General features: G+C 48.1%; 1 protein-coding gene across 1 annotated transcript in view; it reads right to left on the reverse strand.

Moving 5' to 3' along the window:
* adcy5 (adenylate cyclase 5) overlaps positions 1-13,005 on the reverse strand; it is a 360,956-nt gene that overhangs the window by 91,946 nt on the left and 256,005 nt on the right. The gene's annotated exons all lie outside the window — the stretch shown is intronic.

The raw sequence follows: 13,005 nt of genomic DNA on the forward strand, positions 1-13,005 counted from the left end.
AGCTTATCCTTAGATTCCTTCCTCTGTCATGTACCTAATTAGCTTCCTCTTGAGTGGTGTTCTTTTTTTAACTGTCGAAGAAACATTGAAATTTAGAAAATCCCTTCCCTGGTAGTCTTTAACCATTCCATTGCTGAAATCCTGTGGTTACTGTTTCCAAGGTCCACCTGAATTATTTCCAAACATCTCTCCAAAAGGGTGACTGAACTCCTCACACTCCCTTCCCAATACTTCTTCTCAAACTGTAACCTGTCCTCGGGTGCCTCTAAGTCTCTTGGTCACTAGTGCTGATAGCATAGACTTTGGGGAGATAGCCTGTTGGAGATCTTCTCTTCCAAAGGGTTCCCTGTAACTGCTGACGGAATGCTTTGAGTTACACATTTTGGTTGAACAGTCATCCATTGCCCGTGGACACATCTTCCAGCCATTTACAAGCGTCAGCCCAAGCCCTTACTCAACTTTTGGAACAGGCTCAGGGGTCTGAATGCTCCCAGATGAGCTAGCATTGTGAGCTGCCCCAATGAGATTGTCAAGTAATGCCAAACAAGGATTTGTGCCCCATAGCACCTTTCATGACCGCAAGACATCCCAAAGTGCTTTACGGCCAATGAAGAACTTTCAAGTTGTAGCCACTGTTGCAATGCCGGAAGCACAGCAACCAATTCGTACACAGCAAGCTCCGGCAAACAACAATGGGATAATGACCAGATAACCTGCTTTTGTGACGCTGAATGTGGTATAAATATTGGCCAGGACATCGGGGATAACTCAAATGCTTTTCTCTAAAATAGTGCCCTGGGATCTTTTACATCCACCTGAGAGGGAGGGTGGGGCCTCGATGTCTCATCCGATAGATATGCCACACTGGACCCTACGTCCATACGGTATGTAGAAAACTTCATCTTATTAATCTAATGTGGAATTGAACCCATGTCCCAAAACTGAACTGCCAGGTCTCTATCCAATTGTGTTCACATATCTTTATAGCTACAATGGGTTTTGAGGTAGCATCTATTCCATTTGATTACAGTTCAACGCTGTGCTTCAGAGGGGGGTGCAATAGGTGGCCACATGCTGTTTCTCAAATTCTCAGTGGATCAGATGGTTCCTTTTACTTTTAACGTTAGACACGGGTTAATGTTGTCTCTTTGTATTCACCATCTCTTATTATCTCACTGTTTGATGTCCTCAGCCACAAACGCTCGGACCAACGCATACATCGATAATTACCATATTGGAGTTACATCATTACCAGCTGATGTCCATCTGAAGAAGATGTCTTACAACAAGGTCAGTGTGGTACAGGAAAGGAAAGAACTTGCATTTATATACCACCTTGCACAACGTCAGGAGGTCCCAGGAATGAAGTACCTTTGGAACGTGGTCCCTGCTGTAATGTGGGAGCACAGCAGCCGCTTTGTGCACAGCTTGCTGCCTCAAACAGCACTGAGATCATCTGTTTCTAGTGATGCTGGAGAGGGATAAACATTGGCCAGGACACCCAGGAATTCTCTCCAGCTCGTGTTCATCTGAGAGGGTTTAACAAGGTGGTTGACTCTTAAATGCCCTCTGAAATGGCCTAGCAAGCCACTCAGTTCAAGGGCAACTAGGGATGGGCAATCCAGCCAGTGAAGCCCATATCCCATCCATGAATGAATAAACAAAAAAATCTCATCCAGAACAGGGTACCTCTAACAGTGCAGCACCTCCCCCAGTGCTGGCTCTAGGCGCATCAGTCTAGATTTTGTGCTCAAGACCCTGTAGTGGGATTTGAACCCACCACTTTCTTCATGCTACCTAATAAGCTACAACTCACGCCTAATTGTGAATGGAGCTTCCAATAGGTTTTGCAGTCTAGCTATCAAGGAAGGAAGGCTCAACATCTTTGCTGTTTGAGGCACATTCTGGGCATCTCATGGGAGGACAAAATCACGAATGCGGCAGTCCTTTCAAAGGCAAATCTCCCAGGTATGCTGGCACACATCAAGCAGAGGCAACTTAGCTGGCTTGGGTATGCTCGCAGGATGGAAGATGTTCGCATACCCAAGAATGTTCTGTATGGCGAGGTAGCTGGAGCCAGTGAACCAGTAGGACTCCCAAAGCTCCACTTCACAGATGTCTGCAAGCATGACATGAAGGACCTCAACATCGATTTTCATACTTGGGTCTCGTGACACTAGCCAATGGTGGAGGGAAAAGGCAACATCACCTGTGGACCGGCGTGTCACCATGGCGATCGGTGGCTACTGCGGCTTGGCAACAGATGCCAACATCAAAAACAGCAAGCCACAGCAACATCTGATAACCATTTTGGTGGACACGGTGATGTGGTGGTAATATCACTGGACCAGTAATCCAGAGGCCCAGGCAAATGCTCTGGCGACATGGGTTCAAATCCCACCATGGCAGCCAGTGGAATTTAAATTAAATTAATAAAAAATCAGGAATTGAAAGATATTAGAGTAATGGAGGCCGTGCAACTATCAGCGACTGTTGTGAAAACCCATCTGGTTCACTAATGTCCTTCAGGAGAGGAAATCTGCGGTTCTTACCTGGTCTGGCCTACATGTGACTCTGGACCCATAGCAATGCGGTAGACGCTTAACTGCCCTTAACTGAAATGGCCTCGCAAGACACTCAGTTGAAGGGCAACAAATTCTGGCCTTGCCAGCGATGCCCACACCCCATGAAAGAATAAATAAAAACAACTTCATATCCGGCGCTTATGGTCGAACCTCCTCTCTTCGATTGGTCTCTTAAGCCATTAGTAAACTTGCGCCATATGAAGCTACCCATTCCCAGTGGATTGGATTTGCGGCATGTCCATCGTCTTCCGTAGCCGGAAGGATGACGACAATAGGCAGTCCAGTCTTAGCAGGGAGCTAAGTCCCACAACTCCCTGACCGAGACAGGAGTATGCAAATAACTAAATCCAATTGATACAGGTTATGTTACCTAAACCACAAGATTAGGATCCAGTTAGGAAAATCAGTGCCAGGCTGAACATGTCAGCCCTTGAGATCAATACCTTGAACGTAATGAGGTAGCAGGGGGCAGGGTTCATTCTGTGTGCTCTCGCATTAAAGAATAAGCCATTGAGCACATTTGATTGTTAGTCTTCTAGCTCTCACACCTGTGAAGTTGTGAGCTGCCGTATTTGAGATGTCTGCATTAATCTGCTGTTAAACTGTGGTTAAACAGTAACTGTTTGTAACTGAGATCTCGGTTATCACAATGTGCATATTTGCTCAGACATGTTACTATGGAAACACTGACTAAATGGTTCTTTTGAAATGGCTGTGTATCAGTGCTGTAATGGATATCAGTGCTGTGTATCAATGCTGTAATGGATATCAGCTCTGTAATGAATATCAGTGATGTGTATCAGTGCTGTAATGAATATCAGTGCTGTAATGAATATCAGTGCTGTAATGAATATCAGTGCTGTAATGAATATCAGTGATGTGTATCAGTGCTGTAATGAATATCAGTGATGTGTATCAGGTGCTGTAATGAATATCAGTGATGTGTATCAGTGCTGTAATGAATATCAGTGATGTGTATCAGTGCTGTAATGAATATCAGTGATGTGTATCAGTGCTGTAATGAATATCAGTGATGTGTATCAGTGCTGTAATGAATATCAGTGATGTGTATCAGTGCTGTAATGAATATCTGTGATGTGTATCAGTGCTGTAATGAATATCAGTGATGTGTATCAGTGCTGTAATGAATATCAGTGCTGTATTGAATATCAGTGCCGTGTATCAGTGCTGTATTGAATATCAGTGCTGTAATGGATATCAGTGCTGTGCATCAGTGCTGTATTGAATATCAGTGCTGTGTATCAGTGCTGTAATGGATATCAGTACTGTGTATCAGCGCTGTAGTGAATATCAGTGCTGAGTATTGAATATCAGTGCTGTGTATCAGTGCTGTATTGAATATCAGTGTTGTGTACTGGGATTGTAATGAATACCAGTGCTGTGTATCAATGCTGTAATGAATATCAGTACGACAATGAATACCAGTGCTATGTATCAGTGCTGTAATGAATATCAGTACTGCAATGAATACCAGTGCTGTGTATCAATGCTTTGTACCAGTGCTGTATTGAATATCAATGCTGTCTTGAAAATCAGTGCTGTGCATTGGTGGGGTATTGAATATCAGAAATCTGTATCAATGCTATGTATTGGTGCTGTAATTAATATCAGTACTGTGTACTAGTGCTGTATTATAAAAACGCATTGTGTATCAATGCGGTATTGAGTACCAGCGCTGTGTATTAGTTCTGTATTGTATATACCCGTGCTGTGTATCAGTGCTGTAATGAATATCCGTGCTGTATAAAAAGTCAGTGTTGTGTATCAATGATGAATTGAATGCCAGTGCTGTGTATTAGCGCTGCATTGAAAATCAGTGCAGCGTATCAGTGAGAAAATGAATATCAGTTCAGTGTATCAGTAATATAATGAATATCAGTGCTCTGTATGAGTACATAATTGAAAATCAGGGCTGTGTCTCAGTGCTATATTGAATATCAGTGCTGTGTATCTGATCTGTAATAAATATCAGTGCTGTATATTAGTGCTATAATTTTCTGTTTTTATTTTAGATTTCCAGCATCTGCAGTATTTTACTTTTCTAACAGTTAAAGCTACTCTACATTACTGAAAGTCAGTCTGCACTTCTTAAAGGTGTGTGGTAGGTGTTGGATGTGATTGAGAAAGAATGTCTAACCTGCAAGAAAGTGAATATGGGTTGAGAAGGCAGAAAGCCTGCTCCATGGTTATTTGGTACAATAGACCACAAGATGTACGAGCAGAAGGAGGCCATTCGGCCCATCGAGTCTGCTCTGCCATTCAATGAGATCATGGCTGATCTGATAATCCTCAACTCCACTTTCCTGCCTTTTCCCCATAACCCTTGATTCCCTTACTGATTAAAAAGTTGTCTATCTCAGCCTTGAATATACTTAACGATGCCTCTACAGACCTCTGCAGTAAAGAATTCCACAGATTCACTACCCTCTGAGAGAAGAAATTCCTCCTCATCTCTGTCTTAAATGGACGACCCCTTACTCTGAGATTATGCCCTCTGGTTCTAGGCTCTCCCACAAGGGGAAACAACCTCTCAGCATCCACCCTGTCAAGTCCCCTAAGGATCTTATATGTTTCAATAAGGTCGCCTCTCATTCTTCTAAACTCCATTGAGTACAGGCCCAACCTACTCAACCTCTCCTCATTAGAAAATCCCTCCATACCCAGGATCAACCTAGTGAACCTTCTCTGGACTGCCACCAACGCCAGTATATCTTTCCTTAGATAAGGGGGCCAAAACTGTTCACGGTATTCTAGGTGTGGTCTAACTAGTGCCTTGCATAGTTCAAAAAAGAGTGAAAATTGGTCAATGGAGGAAGAGAGAAACCAAAGTGAACATAGGCCCCTTAGAGAATGAAGCTGGGGAAAAAATAATGGGGAGTCAGGAAATGGCAGAGGGGTTAAATAAATACTTTGCCTCAGTCTTCACGGTAGAAGACACTAATAGCATTCCAAAAGTACTAAATAATCAAGGGGCAAAAGGTGGGGGGAGGAAATAAATACAATATCTATCGCTGGAGATAAAGTACTAGGGAAACTAATGGGGCTAAAGGCGGGTAAGTCCCCTGGATCTGATGAGTTGCACCCTAGGATAGTAAGGGAAGTAGCTACAGAGATAATGGATGCACTGGCAGTGATCTTCCAAGAATCCTAAGATTCTGGAAAAATCCCAGAGGATTGGAAAGCTGTCAATGTAACACCCTTATTCAAAAAGGAAGGGAGACAAAAAATAGTAACTATAGGTCAGTTAGCTTAACATCTATCATTGGGAAAATGTTGGAGGGGAGAGTTTTCCCCATGTCGGGCAGGCCAGTTGGGAGCGGCCGCAGGCGGGCGTGGACCTGATCGCCGCTTGCGATCGGGTCCGCGCCGTCATTTTACATGGGCAGGCCAATCAAGGGCCGCCCAGAGTAGTTCACGACTCCCGTGCATAGCGAGAGTGGGCGGGCGGTGGCGGGCGTGCTCAGATCACTGGGTCCAATAGCGACCCAGCGGCCTGTATAAATGAAGGCCTGGCAGCCTTGGAAAGGCTGCTCACAATGGCTGGGAGACGAGCTCTGCAGAGGGGCAATGCTGGTGACGCAAGTCCGGAGGGTAGGCCAGCGGGGCAGACCAGGCCGGAGGGAGGGGCAGTGGGGCAGGCCAGGCCGGAGGGAAGGGCAGTGGGGCAGGCCAGGCCGGAGGGTAGGCCATCAGGGCAGGCCAGGCCAGAGGATGGGGCAGAGGGACAGGCCAGGCCGGAGGGTAGGGCAGTGGGGCAGGCCAGGCCAGAGGGTAGGCCAGTGGGGCAGGCCAGGCTGGAGGGTAGGCCAGCGGGGCAGGCCAGGCTGGAGGGAAGGGCAGTGGGTCAGGCCAGGCTGGAGGGTAGGGCAGTGGGACAGGCCAGGCCGGAGGGTAGGCCAGCGGGGCAGGCCAGGCTGGAGGGTAGGGCAGTGGGACAGGCCAGGCCGGAGGGTAGGGCAGTGGGGCAGGCCAGGCCAGAGGATGGGGCAGGGGGACAGGCCAGGCTGGAGGGTAGGGCATTGGGGCAGTGTGCCCCTTGTTTCTCCAACGAGTGTCTAGCTGCCCTCCTGGAGGAGGTGGCAGGGCGGTGGGAGGTCCTTCTTCTGAGGGACGGGAGGCAGAGGCCTCCCCACCTGACCAAACGCGCGTGGGAGGAGGTGGCCGAGAGTGTTAGCTCCCATGATGTGGTGCAGTGCACATGGCTCCAGTGCCGCAAAAGGTTCAATGATCTCCTGCGCTCGGGAAGGGTGAGTACATGTTGCCTCAAGTCACTTAATGCAGCTATCACCCTTTCCCCCCCAAACCCTCCTCCCCGCCCCCACGGCAACTCTGAGTACAGTAACGTCACTGAATCCTCACGGCCTGTATCCCTCTCTGGGTGGGCCAGCAGAGATTGCCCATGCCCAGTTCACCCTGGGAGGGTTGAGCTAGGGTGTGTTCTGCATCCGCAGCATGTGTGACACTGACACCCAGAATATAGAATGGGGGTGAAAGTCAACGATTTGCACCTAGGCAGAGAGCTGGAACTGGGAAACATGTCGAATTCAGGGTGCGAACATGCTGGGAGGGGAGCTTCCAGTTGGCGGGGCACCAATCCATCTGCTGGTGTCTGCGCTCCACGTGCTTGTGCCTCCTTGCTTAGCAAAGTGACACCTTGTGGTGCCACGTGTGAAGGAGGCAGCATTTGGCCAATGTCAGGGGGTCAACCCTGGCTTGTTTGGGTGAGTGTGCGACAGCTGCGGGGTGACGAAGAGCTGGAGTCCTGCAATGTCCCACTCTGGCTGGGTTGGCAGGGATGTGATGGGAATTCAGGTGCAGGCTGGACTAATCAATGCTCCTCTCTCCTTTTCAGGAGATGACTGTGCACAATACGTCAGAGCGAATGCGGACTGGCGGAGGCCAGGCCCAGCTGGCCATCCTGACGGCTTTCGAGCAGCAGGCCATGGATCTGGAGAGGTGCCATGCCCCCAGGTCCACCGGTGTCGGTGAGGCTGGAGTACCACATTTGGCGAGCACTCAGGTCACCATGTGTGTCACAGAAGCCATGGCATTGCTGAATGCTCCGTGATTGAAGTTAGCAACATGGGTTTACCAATGATTATGGAAGGATGAGCGCATGATGATTCGGAGGAGCGGCATGCAAGTTGACATTGTCTGCACTGGAACTAATCAAATGTCTTTTTCCTTCCTTTCAGCATCACTGGAACAGGGCCAGGAGGAGGAGGCAGAGGGCCCACCTCTCACCCCTGAAGCCCATGAGCAAATGCACTCAGCAGCATCACACTATCTCAGCCAGGCAGGCACCAGCGCAGAAACTAGCACCTCGGTGGGAATTAGATCTTCGGCTAGTTCCCCGGGGCACGGCGGTGAGGGCACTTCACACTTGCTTGAGGTGCGGGCAGAGACAGAGAGTGCCCAGGGCACCGACAGTCGGTGGACTGCTGGGGACCAGGTACATGCTTGGTCGGTGGCTGATGATGTGCCTCTGGAATGGTCCGTGAGGCAGCAAACGCTGGAAGTGCAGCAGGGTGTGCGGGAGGATCTGGCGGAGATACATGAGGCTATACGTGGAATGGTGCCCGTGCTTGAGGAGTTCACGCGGAGCATCACCGATGCAATGAGCCTCATGGTTGAGCACCATGCTTCCTCCATGGAGAGAGTGGCAACTCTCGTGGACAGGCTCCTCCAGGAGAACAATCAAGTCCTCCTGGGGTTGCACTTGGACCTGCAAGCCCTCACAGCGGCATTGGCCACAGCTGGTCAGTACCAGTGTGGGAGATGGTTTGGGCACCAAGTAACCTAGCTCGCTGCCCATCCATCCGCAGTGAGCTGGGAGGTCCGAAGCGACCTCACGTCAGTGCAGGAGCTGCCTGTCATCTCTGGGCTCCTCTCAGGGTGCTCCAGATGAGGGTAGCAGCTCCTCCGCCCTTCTGCCAGTGACCATGGCATCCAATGAGGCTGCAGCGACTGGGGGAGATGCCAGCTGTGGAACTGGCCACTCCCTCCCAGGCAGGGCCATCAAATGCTCCGCGGGCCAGAGGACGTCCGCCAAGGTCATCGAGGCCAACAGGACAGCACAGTGAGCAGGCTGTCTCAGATACCAGTGCCAGCAAAGGGACAGCACCTAGATGTAACACCCGCAAGCGTAACTTTAAGGCACATTAGGCACACTACGGGTTTCTCACTGGTGCTTTTATGTTGGCCCATAGCACTTAGTCGAAGACTTGGTCTGATGTCCAACACCGTTTTTGTTTTCCTTTATCAATTTACTTTTGTTTACTCAATAAAAGTTGACATGTTGCCATGCCTCAGGGTGATTCCTTACTTCTGCAAGTGGATGGGAAGCCATGATGTTATGAGTGAGTTGTTTGACATTGAGCCTTATTGACAAGGGCCTTAGTTAATGTTAGTATCCAGGCTGATTTAGCACTCAGGTATTGAGAATGAAGCCTGCAGCCCTGGTGTGTGTTGAAGGTCCATCTGTGGCGTGCTAGCTGAATGTTCATTGGATTAAAGCCTCCCGGGTGTCCTGAGGTTGCCCGGGTCAGCGTCTACCCCCTCAGCGTTCTCCTGTGCGTGCTCATCCTCGGGCTCACTGCTCGACTCATCGTGTGCGTCCTGGGCAACTGTGTCCATGTCTTCCTCGTCCACTGCGTCCCCCCTTTCCAGTACCAGATTGTGGAGAGTGCAGCATGCAGCCACTATCAGCGACACACGATCTGGGGGGTATTGGAGTGCGCCCCCTGAACGGCCCAGGCATCGGAAGCGCATCTTGAGAAGACCGATGGTTCTCTCCACCACAGCTCTTGTGGAGTTGTGGCTCCTATTGTACCGCTGCTCAGCTTCTGTTCTTGGGTGGCGGAGAGGCATCATGAGCCACCTTCTGAGGGGATAGCCCTTGTCACCCAGCAGCCATCCATCCAGCCAGGCTGGAGCACTGAAGAGCCTCGGCACCTGGGAGTGTCTGAGGATGTAAGCGTCATGGGAGCTGCCTGGGTACCTTGCACAGACTTGTAGAATCAGCATCCTGTGATCACACACTATCTGCACGTTCATGGAGTGGAAGCCCTTCCTGTTGACGAAGGCACCGGGCTCACCCGCTGGCGCCTTGATGGCCACAGTCTATTGCACCCTGGACACGGGGGAAGCCAGCAATGGCCACAAAGCCTCTGGCTCACTGTGTCTGACTGGCATCATCCCAGCGGTAGTGGATGAAAGTCAATGCATGCCTGAACAGAGCTTGACACAAGTGTAGACAGTTGATTGGGAGACTCCGCAGAGATCACCCACTTGAAAGAACTGGAGGCATAGAAGTTGAGGGCAGCAGTGACCTTTAGAGCCACTGGCATGAGGTGCCCACCCACACAGTTTGCAGAGATCTCAGGACCTACCATCTGACAGATGGAGGTCACTGTTTCCCTTGAGAGACGGAGCCTCCTTCGGCACTGGACTCAGACATATTGAGGTATCTGCTTCGCCGCCTGTAAACCCTGGCAGCAGGGTAGTGGTGTCTCACGCGGCCCCTTCCGCCTTGGACTTCCTGTTGATCCTGCGCCCCTTGTGCCTGAGCCTCTCCTCCCAAAGGTGGCTCCCCTGGAGGCTGAATGTCCTGGCCTCCTCCCCCTTCTGGCCCTCCCTTCGTCCTCAGAGGAGGTGCCTCCAGTGGAGAGCACAACTCCCATTCCCAGGCTAAGGGAAGACTTCCTGAAAACTACAGGCCCCAGAAATTATCTTTACGGTAGAGTCCTGACCAAGGCTTTTACTCCTGTCCTAGCAGCTGGTATGAGTTTTGAAGTCTTCCTGCTCACTCAGGCAAGTATAACTTACTTTCAGACTTAAATCCCCCAAACATCACATTCCCCACTCGCCCCTCTTATCCAGCCTGTGGATGAGGTTTATACAAATATCTCCTACCCGCCTGCCCGTCGCGCCTGTGCAACGTCCTGAAGATCGCCCGGGCTGTGAAGAATCGAGATCAATTGCTGCCTCAAGGGCCTTAACTGGCCCGTTAATTGATGGCGGGCGCGCATCCGAACTTATAGCACATCCGCCCTCCCAAATATCGCAATGGCGCGTAGTGACGTCGGGACACTCACCCCGCGTCACCGCGCATCATTTTATGCGCAGGTGTGTGGGGCCCGCCCCCACATGCCAAGGGGAAAATTCTGGCCAGAGCCTATTATAAAGGATGTAATAACAGAGCATTTAGAAATACATAACATAATCAAGCAGAGTCAGCATGGCTTCATGAAGGGGAAATCATGCCTGACCAATTTATTAGAATTCTTTGAGGAGGTAACAAGCAGGGCAGATAAAGGGGAACCAGTAGATGTAATATATTTGGATTTCCAAAAGGCGTTCAATAAGGCACCGCACATAAGGCTACTTAATAGAGGAGCTGAATATTATTTAAGTGGAGAAAGACTGCAGAAAGCAATAGCATGGAGGGATTTGGAGGGGGGCAGGTCTCATGCATGAACCCCAAAAATCTAACACACAAGTTCAGCAGGTAATAGGGAAGGCAAATGGAATGTTGGCCTTTATTTCAAAGGGAATGAAGTATAAAAATAGGTAAGTCTTGCTAAAACTATACAAGGCACTAGTTAGACCACACCTAGAATACTGTGAACAGTTTTGGTCCCCGTATGTAAGGAAAGATATACTGGCATTGGAGGCCGTCCAGAGAAGGTTCACTAGGTTGCTCCCGGGGATGGAGGGATTTTCTTATGAGGAGAAGTTGATCAGGTTGGGCCTGTACTCATTGGAGTTTAGAAGAATGCAAGTTGTCCTTACCGAAACATACAAGGTTCTTAGGTGGCTTGACAGGGTAGATGCTGAGGGGTTGTTTCCCTTTGTGGAAGAGTCTAGGGCCAGAGGGCGTAATCTCAGAGTAAGGGGTCGCCCATTTTTTAGTTCAGGATTATCCGATCAGCCATGATCTCATTGAATGGCTGAACAGACGCGATGGGCCGAATGGCCTACTTCTGCTCCCACGTCTTATGGTCTTATTATAATGAATATCAGTGCTGTAATGAATATCTCAACTGTGTATTAGTGCTTTATTGAAAATCAGTTCTATGTATCAATGCTGTAATGAAAATCAATGCTGTGTATCAGTGCTGTAATGAATATCAGTGCTGTGTATCAGTGCTGTAATGAAATTCAGTGCTGTGTATCAGTGCTGTATTGAATATCAGTGCTGTGTATTAGAGCTGTATGGAATATCAGTGCTGTGTATCAGTGATGTAATGAATATCAGTGCTATATTGAAAATAAGTGTTGTATATCAGTGTTGTTGTATCAGTGCTGTGTATCAGTACTGTAATGAAAATCTACGCTTTTTTCAGTGCAGTATTGAATATCAGTGCTGTGTATCAGTGCTGTAATGAATATCAGTGCTGTGTATCAGTGCTGTAATGAAATTCAGTGCTGTGTATCAGTGCTGTAATGAAATTCAGTGCTGTGTATGACTGTTGTAATGAAATTCACTGCTGTAGATCAGTGCTGTATTGAATATCAGTGTTGTGTACTGGGATTGTAATGAATATCAGTGATGTGTATCAGTGCTGTAATGAATATCATTGCTATGTATCAGAGCTGTATTGAATATCAGTGCTGTGTATGAGTGATGTAATGAATATCAGTGCTACATTGAAAATCAGTGTAGTGTATCAGTGTTATAATGAATATCAGTGCTGTGTATCAGTGATGTAATGAATATCAGTGCTGTATTGAATATCAGTGCTGTGTATCAGTGCTGTATTGAATATCAGTACTATGTATCCCCACTGTAATGAATATCAGTGGTGTAATGAATATCAGTGGTGTGTATCAGTGCTGTATTGAATATCAGTACTATGTATCCCCACTGTAATGAATATCAGTGCTGTTTTGAATATCAGTGTTGTGTATCGGGGTTGTAATGAATATCAGCGCTGTGTATCAGTGCTGTATTGAATATCAGTGCTGTATATCAGTGCTGTTTTGAATATCAGTGTTGTGTATTGGGGTTGTAATGAATATCAGTGCTGTGTATCAGTGCTGTAATGAATATCACTGCTGGGTATCAGTGTTGTAATGAACAGCATTGCTGTGTATCAGTGCTGTATTGAATATCAGTGCTTTGTATCAGTTCTTTGTTGAATATCAGTGCTGTGTATCAGTGCTGTATTGAATATCAGTGTTGTGTACTGGGATTGTAATATCAGTGCTGTGTATATGTGCTGTAATGAATATCAGTGCTGTGTATCAGTGTTGTATTGAATATCAGTGCTGTGTATCAGTGCTGTATTGAATATCAGTGCTGTGCATCAGTGCTGTAATGATTATCAGTGCTGTGTATCAGTGCTGCAATGAATATCAGTGCTGTGTATTAGTACTGTAATGAATATCAGTGCTG

Source organism: Cetorhinus maximus, chromosome 11, assembly GCF_964194155.1.
Source record: "Cetorhinus maximus chromosome 11, sCetMax3.hap1.1, whole genome shotgun sequence".
Classification (NCBI taxonomy): Eukaryota; Metazoa; Chordata; class Chondrichthyes; order Lamniformes; family Cetorhinidae; genus Cetorhinus; species Cetorhinus maximus.